This window comes from Homalodisca vitripennis, chromosome 4 (genome assembly GCF_021130785.1).
Source record: "Homalodisca vitripennis isolate AUS2020 chromosome 4, UT_GWSS_2.1, whole genome shotgun sequence".
Lineage (NCBI taxonomy): Eukaryota > Metazoa > Arthropoda > Insecta > Hemiptera > Cicadellidae > Homalodisca > Homalodisca vitripennis.
Genome location: NC_060210.1, coordinates 106,564,878 through 106,584,667, shown reverse-complemented (window position 1 = coordinate 106,584,667; position 19,790 = coordinate 106,564,878). Strand labels below are relative to the sequence as shown.

The 19,790-nt window shown below is 33.7% G+C and overlaps 1 protein-coding gene across 1 annotated transcript in view; it reads right to left on the bottom strand.

The window, feature by feature from the left end:
• Nucleotides 1-7,361, bottom strand: part of LOC124361147 (multiple inositol polyphosphate phosphatase 1-like) — a 32,339-nt gene extending 24,978 nt beyond the window's left edge. Inside the window, exon 1 of the mRNA XM_046815187.1 lies at nucleotides 7,220-7,361. The gene's annotated coding sequence lies outside the window, so the exon portion shown is untranslated. The remainder of the gene's footprint in view (nucleotides 1-7,219) is intronic.
• Nucleotides 7,362-19,790: the final 12,429 nt, after the last annotated feature.

The following is a 19,790-nucleotide window of genomic DNA, read 5'->3' as shown; positions in this document are numbered from 1 at the left end:
AACCACTTCAGTGTGTTAGTATGCTAATTACATACAAACAAGCTGCCAATCAGAAATCTTTTGGATAGAGACAACTGGTCCTACAGGAATCAGTTTGGAAATCCTTGCCTCTTGTCAAATTCAAAGCCTACTTGAAGAATTATTTCCTTACCTAAGAAAATACCTTAGTACTGATCAGAAGTACTTGTTTGTTATTTGTCGAGTAATTTCTAGTGGCAAGTGTATCTGGATTTAGAGATAGAAAGCTGAGAACGCTGAATCATGCTACATGGATTACAACTGCAAACTATATTTTGTGTTTGGGTATAGGTTCTGATTCACCATCCGAAATCTTGAAAGAATTGGTGAAATGTGTTGTGAATGTCCATGCACCTAGTTTGTTCAGTATAAAATGTAACCCAAAACAGCAAGATAGAGAAACCAGTTTTTGTAAAATAATATAGTTCTTAAGTCACATAAAATAAGTATACAAGATACAAAACAATGGCAATTTTGTTCACCCAAAAAGCATTTGAGCAAATGACAGCAGAAAAAATATCTGTCATGTTACCATGTGTGAGTTATTTCAGCGAAATAAGACTGTGCAAAACTCCAAAAAGTCCTAGCTCAAAGCCCCATAAATGTGGTGGTTACTATAATTGGAGAAGATGGGACTCACACCAAGGATCCTGAGGAGACTCTTCAGTGTTTACTGAATACACACTTCCCAGGATCTTTTCAAACCAGTGAAACAGTTGTTAGTGAAAGGCGGCGAGAACCTAGAGATAGCTGGTCTAAGGAGGACTGGAACTGTGCAAAACGGGCCCTGGAGTCCTTTAAGCTGTTCAAATCACCAGGTACCGATGGCATTTTTCCTGCTTTACTGCAGGAAAGTGGGGACTTGGTGATACCTCTGCTTCTATGACTGTTTAGAACTAGTCTAGCGACAGGAGTCATACCCTCATCCTGGAGGACCTCTAGGGTTATATTTATCCCGAAGCCACGTAAACCCTCCTATGAGGTTGCAAAGGCTTATAGATCAATAAGCCTAACATCCTTCTTCGTCAAGACCATGGAGAAGGTTCTGGATAGGCATTTAAGGGACACAGTCCTCATCAACCGTCCCTTACATCCAAATCAACATGCCTATCAGAAAGGTAAATCTTGTGAAACAGCCCTACACTGTCTGGTTGGCAAGATTGAGCAAGCTATTGAACAAAAGGAAATAGCTTTACCAGTATTCCTGGATATAGAAGGAGCTTTTGATAATATGAGTACTCACTCTATAGTGTCTAAGCTTACATCCAGGGGTACGGAGAAAACTGTTGTTAGATGGATAAATAACATGCTTAAGAGCAGAAGAGTACAGGCATCTCTGTGTGGAGTCACAAGAGAAGTCAAAACGCAGCGAGGATGTCCACAAGGAGGTGTATTATCACCAAGCCTGTGGAACATAGTTGTGGATGACTTACTCTGGACTCTGAATGAACAGGGTATGTATGCTTAAGGCTATGCAGATGATGTTGTCATACTCATAAGAGGCAAGCATATGGTTACGTGTCTGGAAATGATGCAGAGAGCACTGGCCATTGTGGAGCGATGGTGTGATGAAGAAGGACTTGCAGTGAATCCTTCGAAGACCGTCATGATACCATTTACAAGTAGGAGGAAACTGGAAATCACACAGCCAGTCCTATGTGGGGGCCAGATACAAATAAGCAGGGAGTTCAAATATCTAGGAGTCAAACTAGATGATAAACTCACTTGGAATAGTCATCTGGAATACATAATCAGCCGATCTCAGACTACATTGATGATGGTGAGACGTGCGGTAGAATGCACATGGGGGCTTAGACCCGACATGTCACATTGGCTGTTCACCAGAGTCATCAGACCAATGATGGTGTATGGCTCAGTGGTATGGTGGCCAAAAGTCCAACAGGTGACTGCCGCAAAAAACCTGTTAAAGGTACAGCGGTTGGCATGCTTGGGGACAATGGGCGCCATGAGAGAGAGGAACACCAACCGCTGCTATGGAAGTAGTGCTAAACCTCCCACCCCTAGACATATTCGTCATAGGAGAGGCTAGGATGGCTGCCTACAGACTGAAGTGCAATGGGAACTGGCATCATCACCATGCTAGCAAGCACTCCAAGATCGTTGACATTCTCAAACTGGATATTCTAGAAATGATGTCTGACAGAATGGCAAAGGTTACGGACTGGGAAAAACCATTTCAAGTCAACATTATTGAAAGGAAGGAATGGTCAAAAGGTGAGCCTGACTACATGAAGAAGGCTCTAACCTGGTACACGGACGGGTCAAAGACTCTGAAGGGTACTGGGGCAGGGGTCTGGGGAACCAGACCTAGGGTTAACTTAAGCTTTAGCCTAGGTAAACTGGCAACTGTCTTTCAGGCTGAAGTTACAGCCCTTGCAGAATGTGTAAGAGTTAATGTGGAAAGGGGCTACAAAGGCAAAACCATCTACATTAACTCGGACAGCAGGGCTGCTCTGCGGCCTTGGCCAACCATGACTGTAATTCGAAGACAGTCTGGGAATGCCATAAGGTCATGAAATTGCTGGCAAAAACCAATAAAGTTATTCTAACTTGGGTGCCTGGACATAGAGGAATCACAGGAAATGAAGGGGCAGACAGTTGCGCTAACTTGGGAGCCAACTGTCTTCTTACCGGTCCTGAACCAACGTGTGGGGTCTCATATAACTTAGCACGTAGATCAGTTACCAAGTGGATGGTTAACAAACACCTAAAACATTGGAGAAATACTGAGGGGAATGTACAAGCAAAGCGGATGCTCAAGGGACCATCAAGGAACATTGCAGCAGATGCCCTTAGAATGAGTAGAACGGAGATCCGAAAGGTGACTGGTTTTATTACAGGTCATTGGATATCCCGAAGTCACCTGAACAGAATAGGTATTCCAGTTCAGGAAACACTGTGCAGGAAATGTGGCGAGGCTGACGAAACAGCCAAGCACGTCATATTTGAATGTCCGGCATTACAGAGCAAACGCTCAAGATCCCTAGGTGTTCTTATGCATACGGAAGAGGGGTTGGAACAGGAAAGCATTGTTCAGAAGATCTCATGGTTTTGTAAAGGCCTGGGATTTGATACAGCTTAAACCTGAGAGAGGGTGCACAATAAGCCGGATGGCTGAGAGGCAACTACCAGGCCTAGGAAACCTGGGCCTCTGTTACAAAAAAAACCAGAGCTTTGATTGGCTTTGGCAAGTTTACTGCAATAATTAATGAAAAATTACATTTTTTCACAAGAAAACTGAATTTTGTTCAAGGAGAATGTGTAGTCTACTACATTTGTGCAAATGGGTTCTACATGTACATTATGTATTATGAACATTTTAATACATAATCGAGCATATTAAAATACACTTTTTACAATATGAAAAATGCTCATTTTACACAAATATATGATTTTATGCCGTTTGCACAATTTTAAAGATATTATCCTTTTGGTCTTATATTTTATGTTGTTTATCCTAGATGTACAACACAACTTTTGACATATACATGTTTTTAAACAGATGAAATTTAAAATTTTCAGCCACCCTATTGTAAAATTTATGACAGATTCTAAATTTATTACCAACTGATACCATTAATCTTTGTTATATTTCTTTTCAAGTTTTTAAATCAGTTTATCAAATTGAATCACACCAAACTTTGAATGATGATATAATAAAATAATTAGTAGAACTTATATCAAACATAAAAATTATTTTTGGCAAAATATAGTAAAATTTAACAGTGGTTAAATTTATGTTTTGTATTTTCCAATAGTTGAATTGTCAATATTACAATCTAACTTTTTCACTGCTGGTTCTTAGTCTGCTGTGAAGAACTGACTCATCCCTAGTTTTAGTCTTATTTTAGCTAATTTTTTATTTTTATAAATGAAGACATCTTGGGAGTTTCAATTTACCGTTATATTGTTCCAAGATTTCCCTTTCTAGCATCATCAAGTTTTGCAACTAATTGGTAATAATAGTGTACAATAAAGTTACTAAATGATACCTCTTAGAAAATACAACTGTTTTAATATAAAATTATTATTAAACAAGTCATTTGCTCCATCACTGTTCAACCAAGCAAATTCATGTATAGTATTTGCTGAATCAAGGTAAATACTTATTGAAACTATTAATTGAATACTGTCTTGGAGATAAGAAGTCTTCAGCTTTATTGCAAAGAAAGAGCGCATTCGTTTCAATCTCCATCACAATTGATGATTATCTTAATGCATAATTTCATACAATATACTGATAAAATCTTGTCATTGTCAGATCAAATATTTATCCATACTTGGAAATAAAAATAAGTATTTATGGATTATTCCTTGACTAAATACATTTACAAACAATAAGAAAGATCTTGTAAAACCATGTTGTCACAACATTAAAAAATCAGGATTTGAACAACTATATCTATATTTTTATGATTTAATTCTGGAAGAATCATTTCCAACTTTACTTTAGAGTAGTCGACCTAATATTACCCTTTGCAATATTTTAATTTTCTGTATTAAAGGAATAACAATAAATCTGCTGCTTTTTAAATCTGGTATACATGAACCTTTTTGAGAATGATGTAGTTATATACAAGCATCCTAAAATGTGCAAAAGAGACAAGACACCTAATTCCCAGTCATTAGATGCTATATGTAACGTCTTGGATGAATTCAATGATTATGCAACAAATGAGAAGGTAAAACTATGTTTACTTGTTTATCATGTTAGTCCATCTGTTCACAAATACATTTGTGAGACTTCAAAATTCGATGAGAAGCTATTGAAACATTAAAAGAACATTGTCTGTCCTAAAAACAAAATATATATCTTCTAGCTACTCGTGGTCATAAAGATTTAGGTAAACTTTGCAGTTTTTCTAAAGTAACTGCTGAACCAAAATAAGAATGATTATATGATACATTTATTCGGGGTTTACTTTCTCATATCATAAGGCAAAGACTTTTAGAAAACAAAACATTATCTTTGCATGAAGCTTTGGAGAATTAGCTCAGTGTCAATCAAAATCCTATATTAATCAACAATCTGTAATAAACTCCATTCATAATTCTAAAGCGACTGATCAAATATCGGTCAAAAGCGATCAATCCTAGAGCAATAACGAAAAAACCGTTTTATTAGCTACATCTTAGAAGTGTCATTTCTGTGGTTCAAGCAGAAGACATACACTGAGTCAATTGCCACACTTGTGGTAAAAATTGAAATTTTTGTAAAGTTTGTAGATCAGGAAAATATTTTTACCTTTGACTAAACTAAACTCTCAAGTCTCCATGTATTAAACCAGCTAGTTATGCTGTTTCTCCTAAATCTTTATCAAAATTAACCATAACAATTGAAGTTAATGGCATTTAAACTGATGACTAGTCGATACTGACAGTTTGGAAACATTTATTAGTAAATCACTTGTAGGTTAAAAAGAGATAAAAGTTTTTCTATCAAAAGTGAGTGCAGCAATGGCATCCACATCTTATCAGCCTACCACTGCAGGTTTTTGTCTGGTAGATATGAAAATTCAAGGCCATCTTTACCTTAAAGTTAAAATTCTTTTTCTTGATGGATTGTGCGCGGATGCCGTCTTACAGCACAACATCTTCAAAAAACATTTGAGTGTTGAAGTTTCATTTGTCGGTAAGAAACCTCCACTGAAAATGTGCAGATTATCAGCTACTAAAGTTAAATCAGTACACTTGTTTGAGAGTTTAACTCTTGACTATTGCTGTAAAGTCAAGGCATTATTCAGAAGAAGATTCAATGTTTATAAAAGAAGATGTTGAATGTCTACTAAAAGAGGGTATCACTGAGCCAAGCTTCTCACCTTGAAGAGTCCAAGTACTAGTTGGTAAAAAACACAAAGAAAAAGCGGATGTGCATAGATTACTCTCAGACAATCAATTGGTTCAAGCAGCTTAATGCTTACCCGCTGCCTAGGGTTAGAAAATGTTGTTAACAAGGTTGCCAAGTATAACATGTTTAGTACTATAGACCTTAGAAGTGATACCATATGCCTTTTGAAAAGGAAGAGCATGCATATACTGCTTTTGAAGCTTATATAGGCGCCTTTATCTATTTTGCAGAGTTACAAATGGTGTCTCCTGTGTTCAAAGGAAAATTGATTCTATAATACAAGCAAAGGCCACTATTAGTAGGGGAGCCCAAGCGGGGATTTTCCGTGTTACTAGAGCGCGTCAGAAAATTATATGGGGAGAAACGTTGTACCCTGTAATGTACCCCTACCATATATAAACCTTTAATATAGGGGCCTGCGTTGAGGGCAGACCGTCAGACTAGTAAAAAAAATTGATCCTCAGAAAAACTCGTGCGCGTCAGATGTAGACAAGGTAAGTTAAGTTAAGTACATGTAGAACAGTGTAAATTTCAATAATCTGACGATTTAAGCGTGATATAAGGAAATAGGCGAGTCACAAAGGTGTAAAAAAATTCGTTACCTTGAAATACTCGAGCACGATAAAACTTTTTTTTATTTTTTGAAGGTAATCATTGAAGGATTACGGAAAAAATACATTCTTTTTATAATCTAATTTTTTGAGTTTACTGAACATTCGCTCTGAATATCCATTAAAATATAACCATAAGACTGAAATGTTAGTTGGAATTATATCTTGAGCTCGTAATTCCTTATTCGGTTTTAATAACGGTAGCCCATTTATTATAAATAATTATTTTTGGGTTTTCAAGAAAACCTCAAAATACCTATCATATTTTTGACAAAAGGTGTTGTTTGATTTATCTGACATTTTATAGGTGAATTGCCTTTGTAATGACTGTTATTAAACTTTGATAGCTTAACTAAAATCACTAACATATATTTGATAGAAATCATAATATCCAATAATATGTGATCAAACTAAAATGTTGGTATTTGCTTTGGACCACTTTTAGCAGGTATTGACAACTGACCAGAAAATGCTGAAATGAGTCATCCTAGTGAAAGTATTGGTTTATAATGTTGTATTAATTGATGTTTTAAAACCTTGAATGCCAATATTTATTTCTATTTGAAACAATCTACTGTAGATGTCCCTAACAGTCTACATGTCAAATACAGGTCTCTCCTGTCCAATTTAAAAAATATGTACACACAACTATATGATTTTTATTCTTAAGCAGTCCTATGATAAATTTAATAACACAGTTTATGTGTAAAACAGTACTTACAAAGGTTAGACATACAGGTCTGTGGACACTGGTGCTGATAACAATCAAACAACTGATAACATAGTGCTATTCTCACTATCATCATTAGATTAGTCTGAAGTGGCTACATCATGAGTCAGCTGAATTGTTTCACTGGCCCTAAGATCACATTAACATTCAACTGAATCATATTAGTTATAATAAATTTCATAAACATTTTTAGTGTATATTTCCACGAGTAGATTATAACTGTTCTTTACTCTATATCTCATTTATTTGAATTACTAAAATTTTAGTGCTAGGTTACCTTTCTATGTGCGAGTTTACCTCACCCTCATCTACATAGCAAGTAATAGGGTAATTTATTGCCTAGCTATATGGGGTATGTTAAAAATAAAAGCAATTTTCATATTAAAAGAAAAAATTTATTTATTTGTCTACATGAATTTTTTCACCTTTAAATAGTTTCGATTAGATACCATGCACTTGGGCCAGCGTCTCTTACAATCCTCGAAACATTTCTCAAACTCAATCTTTGGCATAGCTTTTGCCTTAAACTCTTTCAGTGATGCACTTTTAATGTTTATGCTTATAAAACTATAGTCCTATAAGGTTCTCTTTATTTATGGAAATAAAAAAGTCACACAAATTCACGAACCAGTAATAAAGTGTGAGCAGGTGCATTGTTATTGTGCAAAAGACACAAATGGTTTTGCCAAAATCTCAACATTTTTCAGATTGCTTCACGCCAACTGTGTTGAATAAACTTGCAGATAGTACTCCTTATTGACCTTGTGGCAAGAATTCATGATGCACTATGCCATTAAAACTGAAGAACACAGTGATCATAACCGTCACATTCAACTGCACTTGTCGAGCCTTTTTTGGTCTAGGCAATCCAGAATGCCTCCACTGAGATGAATTGAGCCTTAGTTTTAACATCACATCTGTAAACCCATGTTTCATCACCTGTTATAACAAGTTCAAGTTCAACAATTTTGCTGCCACATGTTTCATATCCAAAACATATAAAAGAACTTCATACCATGAGCCAATTGATATGCCAACTAAAACAATTTCTTCCACTGGGGTGTCTGGAGCATTTGTCATCTCCAATGTTTTCATGCCATTATTCGTTAATCTTGATATAATGTAAACACGAGTAAAAGATTTACCTTGGTGTATTTCATTATCATGTCCTCATTTCTTCTTCAGCCTTTATTCTGTTTATGTACTGGTCTCCAGAATGTACAGGTTTATTACACTTCATTCAAATTTTGTATACAGATAATAATCAATCAATCCTCAGACAAATTTTAAGTTAGTGCCTTCAAATGACCTAAATACTATTTTTATTACAGTAAGTTCTTTAGAGCAGTGGAAATCAAAAGAAAATAAATATTATACTTGGGTTTTTATATACACAATTTTACTATATTTTAAAGCCAAACAGAAAGATTTAAAACTTAAAATAAAAATGTTTTCAACTGAACCAACCCCAAAGAATTTGTTCTAAATATCTCAGTTATAATTTAACTGCATAGTATTCCATAAACACACAGTAATATGTCATTTTTTAAATATTTTTAATATAAAAATAGGTAATCTTATACAACATTATTAAAGGGCATTGCACCTGGATAACTGGTAATGAGTCTGTTATCTATTTTATCTAACAATAATTAACAAATTTCATTCTCACAATTATTTTTTCTTTGCTCTAAAAATAGAACATAACATAGGGATCATGAAGACTTCAAGCAGGCTTCAGATTTCAATACATCTCAATTAAATTAGTTTGCCTGTATTAGATATAATGACTTGACAAAGTGATGCAACCTGAGAGAGAATTTACATACACATATTTTGAACCAGTTTTAAATAATTCTTTAAAAGGGTTTATAAAAGGAGAAATAAAACAATAACATTGATGGTATAGTACCTTTTATTTCAAAAACCCAAAAAGGGTAATAACAACAATAAATCAACTTTTTAATATTAATAACATTACAAAATGCTATAAAAATGACCTGTACATTAGTAAAATGTCTGTAAAAATATTTATACAGTTTATTTGAACATTTACAAACCTATTTTTACATTTTAATGTTTATGATTAAAAATACAGTGGAATGTGTATCTTTAGTTACACTTTATCTTATGCTGTAACAATCAAGTCTGAAGGTTTTACCTAGCAAAGTTACATTAGTACTGCTCAACTCCTTTGGGTCTAGTTTTAAGATAAACATAAACAACAATAAAAAAGAAGATGACACCGATTGTAGGTAGAACAATGGAAAATACATTTTTCTTGTTCTCCAAGAAGTCCTTCTTCCTCTCCTTCCTTTGTTTTGCCGTTTCCTTTGTCTTACCTTTCAACTGTCTCATGATTTCTGCAACAGATTTGATTCAACCTGGTATAATATACAAACTACATTTTAATATAAAAAAAACAAGCAAAAACACTAAATACAAGCAACGTAAATATCAACATAAGACTTGTGAAAAGGAGTGACTAACAACACTATACCAAACTTCCACATCAGTAGCAAGTATTTTGAAATGTAATTTCTAAGTAAATGTTAAGATTTTATAAACTGATAAGTGAAATTTGTCTGCATATCAGATCCCAACCTTAACAAAATATGTCCAGGCAGAGCTAGTTAATATGAATGTTGAGTTTAGCTCCAGTTCACCTTCCTCTGAATGCAGTGTCTGGAATCTGATGCTGTTACAGACTTGACTCCCTTAATGACAAAAATTTCACTTGTACTATACAAAAATTATCACTAGAATAAGGATTTTCAAAGATATGAACTAAATTGTATACAGCATCTAAGTGATGTAGAGTGTATAATCAGTGGTGTTGCAACTTACCATGCTTCTATACATAAATCAGTAAAAAAGAAAATTTACTACACAATATTGTCAAGTAAATAATGTTCTTTAACCCTTTGTTGGGCTTGTTTTAGCACATAGTTTTCATGGTTTTCTATTATTATGATTTTAATGGTTTTTTAACTCTTATAAACTATTATTATGGTCCAGATTTAATGATAAATGACTTACAAAACATAAAATAATACAAATCAAGTGGTTATTTTTATAGTAACACTAAAATAAAAAAACAGGTGTTTCGGGTCTAGCATATTTATACAAGAAAACACTAATCCTGTCAACTTCCATTCAAGTCAATGATCATTAATCTAACCAGCTTTATCACAGACTAGTGCCCTTATTTATGTCTACACCAGGTCTCAAAAATCCCTAATGTCAGGCACAAGAATGAAACTCGCAACTCCAAGCCCAACTCTACATCCAAGAGTAACATCCACCATGCAGCCATTCTAACTTGATGTATTGAAAGGTACAGATAGATAATTTAAAACATTGCGATACTGATTCTATCGAGGATTTATGGTGCGTATCATTGTGTTACATAATTGTTCTGTCAAAGTAGGCAGATATATTAATACATTATATTAATGTATTAATAGTCATTTCTTTTACATTTTTAACAATTCACATCAGTGTTTTTTACTGACTGTTAGGCAAATTTGGTTTTACTTTTACCACTAATATTAAATAAATTTGTAATTTCTGAAAAATTTATAAATTTTTTAAAAACTTATAGGCCTATATTACATTTTACTAAAATACGTTAATGCAATTTTTTGATGTATTGCTCATTTTTAACAGTCCTTTAATACAAAATGATTGGATAGGAATTAATTAACTTTAATATATATATATATATATATATATATATATATATATATATCTCATGACGACAAATTGATCTTTTATTCACAGGAAAAAAGGAAGGATGTTTTATTCAGTCTGTTGGCAGCGAGGGTACTCTCTTGACTTGAGCTGTTGCTCCATTAATCGAGTTTTAAGATCAACAAGCAACTGTGATCAGTGAATGACTTGGAAAGTTATTGGTGCTTTTCCACACTCCAAGCATACGTCTGTTCTATTATCTGTGTGAGTTAAGATCCCTTTAATAAAACCTTTAGTCAAACTGGAGAAGCTTACTCAGCTGATCTGCTCCAATTTTTCTATGAAAAGTGGGTAAAAACTATAGAATCTTTGAACTGTACCCCAATAGCAGTCATAAAGTTTTGTCACTTTTGAAACAAAAATCACCAGAGAATGGAACCAAGATAACATTACATACGGTGCATGGGTAACTAATGATATAACACAACAGGTTTCAGTTACATTTCCCTTTCATAAAGATGTAGAACATCTTGTAAAAAATCTTATAAAACTTCTTCCTCATTTGATTATAAAGGTATAACAAAGCCTCAATCAAAATATCTTAGAGTCCCTAAACGCACAGCTTAAGACAAGTGAAGGTGTATTATTGAAAACTTCTCATATGTTACCCAGCATGAAGTCCAGGTTTACCACTGGACACAAGACAGCTGTTCACTCCACCCAGAAGTATTTATAACCATGAAAAGCCTGACAAAGATCTTATAGTGTCAATCTTGTGTGTAATTTCAGAGGATTTGGAACATAATGTGAGTTCCTTTTATTATACTCAAAAAATAGTTGCTCAATTTTTAAGTAAAAAATTTCCCCAAATTCAAGTGTACACTATTTTACTGATAGCTGCAGGACAAAATTAAAAAACTGAAAAAATGTGTTATTGTGTCACCATTAGAAAAACTGTAATTTGAAAAGATAATAGTTGTTTTTTTGCAACACGTCATGGAAAATCTCCCTGTGATGGAACAAGGGAAACAGTGAAACGTCTCCTAACATTGATTAGGAAAGTTTGGAACTTGGCCCTGGCAACATAATCACAACTGTAGGCAAAACATATCAGTTATGTCAGTTTAGAATATAAAAATTATCTTTTACTTTCTGAAAAAAGAAAGCTTATCTACTTGCAGGCACCAATTACAACAGCGTTTTTCACATGCTAAAACAGTACCAGGCACTCAAGGTTTCCATTGCTTTGCACTTAAGCATACACTGTAAGCTGACCATCATGTTGTAAATGACCAAATAAGTTATTTTTTTGTTACAATTTTCAAATACAGTGTTTAAGATTTTTGTATAGTTGATCAAAAATTTACGTTAAGCCTACCTCTATAATTCATTTACATTGCTTTGGAGCAACAAAAGACACTTCCTCTAGGTATTACTAATAATTTATGATTACTGTTTTCACTATAAGTAATATGTTAGACTACATAAAAATGTCTGCTTCTGTAAAAATATTTTGTTAGTGTTGTACTTAAAACCTTTTAATCTTAATTAAATAAAGTTATTTCTTGTTTTATTAGCCTTTATTTTTGTTAAAACTTTCAAATTTAAAACAATTGTACGATAAAGACTTTTTATTTCAAAAGTGTTTTTACCTGGTGAAGCACACAAAATTACATGAATTTTATTTTGTTTAATGATTTTTTTGTAAATATGAATTTAAAAAACATATTAGATTATCACTATACTTTTTAAGACATTGCATTTATTGTAAAACACCTTTTATGTCCCAGTTAAGGTATTAATAATAATTTTAGATTGTTGTTTCTACTATGAATAATATATTAATATATATATTACTATTAGGTTACATTAAAATGTCTGCATCTGTAAAATATTGTGTTAGTGTTTTACTTAACCTTTTAATCTTAATTAACTAAAATTATTTGTTTTATTAGGCTCTAGTTTTGTGAAAACTTTCAAAATTAAAATATTTGTATGATAAAGATTATTTATTTTTAAAAGTTTTAATTTTATGAAAAAGAAAAAAATATAAGATTTTATTTTTGTATGTGATTCTATGCTTTTTGTAGATATGAATTTTTTAACTTGATTATCACTCTACCTTTGTAAGATATTGTGATTGTAGTAAAACACCTGTTCTGTCCCTAAATACACTTAAGGAATTGGCAAAAATATATTTTTTTTCACATAAATAAAGACAGGTTTATATATTTTTTTTATAATCAGCACGCTGTTCTTAATGATACTGTACATTTTCTTTACAATTACTCTTTAAATGATGAAGATACAATTTTTGTAATTGAAAGTACAAGCTCGTCTAGAGTTTTTGTCCGGAATATGTAAAAACACTTATTTTTTCCCAAACTTAGTGTTTGCTAAGAATGTAAAATTTGGTAGGTTTATATTTCCTTATGTATATGGAAGAATTAAAAATATAAAGTTTCTTCAAAATCTGAGATGGTGGGTGATATGATGTGGATGGATTGACCCAATGTAAATAGAAATAAACGCATTTTAAATTATAGAAAATAATACAACTTCTAAGCAGCATATTACTTATAATTACCTTACAGAGTAAACATGTCTGACAATATTTAAATCTTCTTTTTTTTAGGTTTAGATTTGTAGGAAGAACGCTTGAAGGAAGAATAAGTAGAGTAGAAGTAAAGGTTAGAGGATATGATGTTCCCATGATGCTCAACTCTCAGTATGGTGGAGCTGACAATGTAGGAGGTAGAAGCTGTATATTTGGCAAACAGGACAACAGATCTCATGCCAGTAAGTATTCTGAAGTTGACGCATTCCAGAAGCTCAGCCAGAGCAGTTAAGTTCAGAATTGACAAGGTGTTACAGAAAGAGGATGTCCTGGGTAACAAGTCTGGGAACCTGTAGCCGAGTAGAGTACTGGCCAACTTAAAAAGCACTGTTGGATACTCTCAATTTCAGTCTTCAGGTAAATTTCCCTACCCTCTAATAAGTAGTCAAACAGGAGTGGAGTAACTTTTTAATGGAAAGTTATTACTATACACTTATCCACATTAAGAGCCATACTATTCGCCTTGCACCACTGCAGAACAGAACCAGCGAAACCATATGACTCAAGCTTGCGATCTAGAAGATGATGGTGCACTCAATCAGATACCTTTGAAAATCGAGTTCTAAAGTGCACTGCAGACCTTCTGCAAATGCGTCAATAATGTGAATTTAGAAGATTGCTAGATTTGTTGACCTTGAATATGATCTGGTTAAGGACCAGCTTTTCAAATATTTCTCCAATACAGATAAAATGGCAATAGGCCTATAGTTCCATGTGACTTCCGTGGAACCTTTTGGCTTTGCCATTTAAAATAAATGAAATGAAATCGTTCTAATTGATAATTGATTTGTTTGTGATTGTAGCCGCTTATCATACTGCAGCCGTCTAGATATCAGGATTGTCGTAATAAATCCTATGGGTCATGGCAAAAGGTATATTTTCTAGCTGAATCAACCCTATTGCATTGCATTGTATCGTATCGTACAAAAGTGAATGAATAGGGTATGATTTCTGATGATATTCATATTTACATGCACCACATCCTTAATATGTATTAAGACTACAAATATGTCTATATAAGACATACGTACGACATAGATTATTTAGACGTGAAATGGTTTGAGCATGGAGAGGTGAGAAGTTTGATGGGAAGTGTGGCCTGTTGGGATAAGGACAGCGGGACACAGACACAGCTGGTAGACTTATAGCACTATTAGAGAAATCAGTATGATGCATGTCTTCGCTTTCATTGTACTTTGTTAAAATAACAATCTGGGGTACTGTTTCTCCATATATTTATAAACGTATATTATTTCATCAGTTTTTGTACAGTTTTCGATACTGAAGTACTTGGAGTGTCCATTTTAAGCAACGATAATTGTGTTTTTAGAAATGCTCCTTTTGGAGGAGACAGGACTGACTGTCTGCACTAGATGAGCGGATCATGCATGTACTTAATGACACTGTCCACTGCGCAATCAGGCAATCAGGGTCCGTTTCACATCTAGGTAATCTATCTCTAATAGAAAGTAGCCTAAATTTTTTAGATTACAATTCTTACATAGAATAATTAGGCTATATGTCATAATAATTGGAAATTATAAGATTAAAGGCCAAAATGGCAAATCACGAATTTGACGTTATTAACGTATTCTGCTCATCATCCTGAACAAAAAATATGTATGGTTTTAGGGGGTGCAAATGACAAATAACATGATTTAGGAGGGTATATACATAAATAGTTAGGTTCTTAATGTTTTACTGTTCTGTCAATGTGTGTTGTGTTTGGATATCTGTAAATATCATCTGCGGCTGGGACTGATAGGGTATCTGTTATCTGAGCGCTCTGGGGCAGAAGTCAGTGCTTCACTAGATATCGTGTACTGTAGTTTGGATCGAGTGAGTGCGTGACGATCATGGATCAACCATCCACTAGTTCGACCAATCATAGTGAATTGGTGTGTTGGAGTGTTTTGTCGGGTACTCATGTTAAGAGTTTACGTTTCGACCGAAACGAGATTATTTAGTTTCTGTACCTTCTGTGGAACACACTAATGGTAAGTGTTCTCTATTAATGTCCATTTATATAGTTATATTAGGGGTATCCATGATTTATTAAGTTTTTTACATGGGACATATGTGCCTTTCCATTACAATTCAATTTATATTTCTGATCAGCCCCTCTAGAATTTGATATTTTACTGATAGGTAGTATCTTGGGGGATGTTTTTCTTTTGTTGACATCAGCGCGGGGCAGCACCTTCCCCGAAAGTGCTGCCCGCGCTGATGGCCGGAGGCACTCGTCTCAATTCAATAACAACTAATTAATTTGTAGCTCGAAATTTAAGAAAAACATTGTTCAGTTAGATCAAAATTCTGCTCATTTCAGTATTATTTTTCATTTACGTTTGCAAAGATGGCGCCGCATCCGATGACGTCATCACGAGGTTGAATCATGGTCACAAAAGGTCACGTGATGCCCGATGTGGATGTAGAACATGGAAATATTGCTCCGCGCTTGAACAGTTGTTCCATTTCTGATGTTCTAGAACTTCGTTATTTCTCATTTTCACCCATTCAAACCTTATATTGTTTTGTTCTGTAAGACAATTCCAATAAGTTAATAACGCAAAACTCATATTTTGCCGCTACGGCCGTTATTGTGACAATTACCAAATAATTTCCTCAAGAACAAGCCAATTGTATTGTAATGGCATGTGAATAAAAAAATGTTAACGTCCAAAATTTGAATATTATTCACAAAATTCAAACTTTGCAGTTTATTGATAAATACATGAAACTTTAATTCTAACACTCATTCTTAAACCTGGCATCTGGCTATTATTAACTGCATATACTCAGATTACATATAGGCGTTCTAGATATGACGATTAACCTAGAAAACTATAACATACTTTACTCCATAAATTAACTTCCAACGATTAAAATTATTACTCTAAGTCAATATCAATTTTTAATTGGAAATACTATGTTCTAAATCACCAAATACTACCTACAGGATTTGTCGATCAAAAATTTAACAGTATATATATTACTGAATGTAAACTACAACACTGTCAAACAGCAAACTACGTTTATCTCACTCTCGCTGTCACTTCCACAGTGCACAGTGCCACATAAGCTGTCTGCTGCTCTGTTGGCGGTGAAAGTCAACACAATGTGGTAATTTACGTTTGTAAGTAGATTACCCAACAAAAATTGATAACATAGAGAACTTTTTTAAACAATAGTTCCCAACGAGCAAAACATCGACTAATTAGAAAACAGTCCCCATTTACAAACTTAAACGAACGAAATAGGATAGTATTAATTTTACACTTCGTTTTTAGCTGTCCAAATACTTATAATTTTTCTTTTTACTTTATGGATATTTCGTATTTGTCTGATCTCTGTCTATGAGCTCACCCTTACCTATGATTATATTAGTTGCACAACAAAGTATCTATCCAATGATATAAACAAGGAAAAAGTGAGCGCTCGGTAACAATCAAGTTACGTGACGCAGTTCTAGCGTCGGACATAAGAAATAACTGAATTAATCTCCCGGACATCAGCATACCGGGAGATTAAAGCATGATTGATTTAACTCCTGTGTAACTGATACGATTAAAGCCAATAACCACCGCTTTATTAGCGGCTTAATTAAGACCAATATTAGCCGTGGATAACTCCAGCAGTACAACCCTTTGTATTACAGAATGACGGTGGTATTGCGCGTATCGAATTAAAATGGGGCTACTCTGTCAACTCTTTTGTTTCGGGGGGGGGGGGGGTTTATGTGCTGGGGTTTTACTGTACATGATGCTTATTAGCCATAGACAATTAATTAGGGGAGGCACCGTTGTACAGATGTTGGTGCGCGCGTGCGCAGTGGGCTAGGGTACTGCAAAAGCATGTTTTCAGCCCACCAGCTGTTCTTGTTCTTACTGAGATAATTTCGATCTATACTGTTTTACACCTGGTTGGACAGGCTAAAGTTTGTGATTTATGTCAGAAAATGAAAGAATTTATTGACATAAACGGTAATTTCAAGAGTCTACGTGTGTCCATTTTGCAATTAAGAGTCACGAGTATGTAAGTGTGAAGTATTTCTTTTCCTTGCAAGCCATATACCTGGAGAACGCTGAGGTTATGTTGATGATCACAGCTACACACTTCGAAGGAGTTTCTTTTAGTTCATCAAAGGAATCCCTAAGTGCCCATCTACTTCAACACAGACAAAGTTCTAATTCTTGATTCTAAATTTAAACGATTTCTTTTTTTTATAAAAGCCCTTATCTGGACAGATAGCACGTTTGAAGTCTAATGTGGATCGCAACAAAGAAACCTGTTTGGTACCTTAGATATAAGTCAAATAACTTTAAGTAAGTTGTTTGGGCTTATTCAATTCCTCAATACTCATTACTTTCCTCAAAGCAAAAAAATGCGCAACTCAATTTGTTACACAAATTGTTTAGATAGTTAACCTATGATCATTATTTTGGAGATGCGGCTTTTATATAGTGTAGTGCAGGTTGGTAAAATATGAATATTTCTGCTCGCCTCTTGTCTGTGACAGCTGATTCTTCTGAGATCTAATACGAAATATTTTATTCTAATTACTATACTTAACGGCCTGTTTTGCAATAGGTTTATTTACAGGGATGCATTAGGCACCCACAACTCTAATAAATTGAAAACAAAAAACGATTCAACCATACGCACCAACGATTTCATTCCTCCGGTTCTTAATTTACATATTTAAATACAGCTCCAACATGTTTGAAAATACTCTATGTCCTTTTAATAATTTATTAATGTCTAGTATTTTCGTCTTTTTCATCTATTCAGTCTGTAAAAATGAATATTTTTATTCTCTTAGACATAATCTAGCTCATAATTTGAAGTTACATTTTTTTAGAACTCAAGAAAGAAGTCGGAATGTTCTTACTACAATCTATATATAAAACATCGTAATCAATTAACAACGAATAATCATCTCCTCATTAATTTCGAGTTGTTAGTTTTAATCGTATTCAAAACAAGCAGTTGAGCAGATAATAAATATTTTGTTTGAATTTATATTGATGTAGAAAGCGTAAATGTTTCTTAAAGTTTGTTTTAGCAACTGTTAATTTCTTTTAACACGTAGTAGCCTCTAATTTTAATTTCTCAATATAGGACACTTATTTTGTGGTGTTGGGTTATCCTCAACAATTTCCATAGGAATAATTACCTAGAAAATGAAGAAACATTTTTCACTTACATAATTCTTGACTACAGATGATCGCTTACACCAGTGCTCGTCCTCACTTGCCACATACAGGCGAGCACTGTCTTTTATAATCTCCTTATAGTTCTTACAGCTACTTTTGATCATTGTATCCAAAGTACAATAGTTTACAATTTTTTTTATTTTGTCGTTCTTGAAAAAAGTATAAGCTGTAATGAACATAAATTTAATTAACTATGTTATAGAGTTTCTATCGGGTTGGTTTGAAAATAAAAACTTGTAATTTTTATTTTCATGTTTATCTCTAGCTTTATAATACGTTCTTATAAAAAAATATAGACAGGCCTGTTTGTAGGACATACCTCAAATTGCCACCAAGGTCTTACAGAGAAAGCTCTGCTTCCTCAACATAGTATCCACGGAAGCTAACTGAGGCATTGGAGTACCTTAATCAGATAAAGGAATCGGTCAGTCAATGGCCGATCCATGAGAGGGGCCATGGCCTCCTTAGAGATTTGTAAATACGTTTAAAAACTTTTTATCGTTCCTGTTTTATAATTAATAAAATTCAAGTTAATATTAGAGCATGAGCAAATGTATTTATAAACATTTTATTTTTATTGTATCTAAATACAAAACACCGTTTGCAGTAAAATAAAATGGTAAAAATAAAACTTAAATGCCCCCTCCCGAAAATCTGTACTGAATCCGTCCATGATGTCAGTAGTGTGAACAATAATCATCATACTCCATAAGAGGTTAATTTGTTACATGCACAATCAGAATAGTAAACTGCGACTTAAAATAGTGATATTATGAAGTATATCATTATTGAAAATTATCTTGACTTTGAATAATAGCTAAAAATGATCCATAAAACACAGAAAATGTTATTTGTATTCAAAACTATTATTAAGTTTCATTAGGTTATTGTTTACCAACTTTGACTAAGTTCACCGGTGATTGCACAATAAAGACTATTTCCTGTACCTCTGAACATATATATATATATATATATTTCTCTATGTTCCGACTTTTGAGTGAGTGGTAATTTTATTGGTAAGGTGGTCATGTGTGAT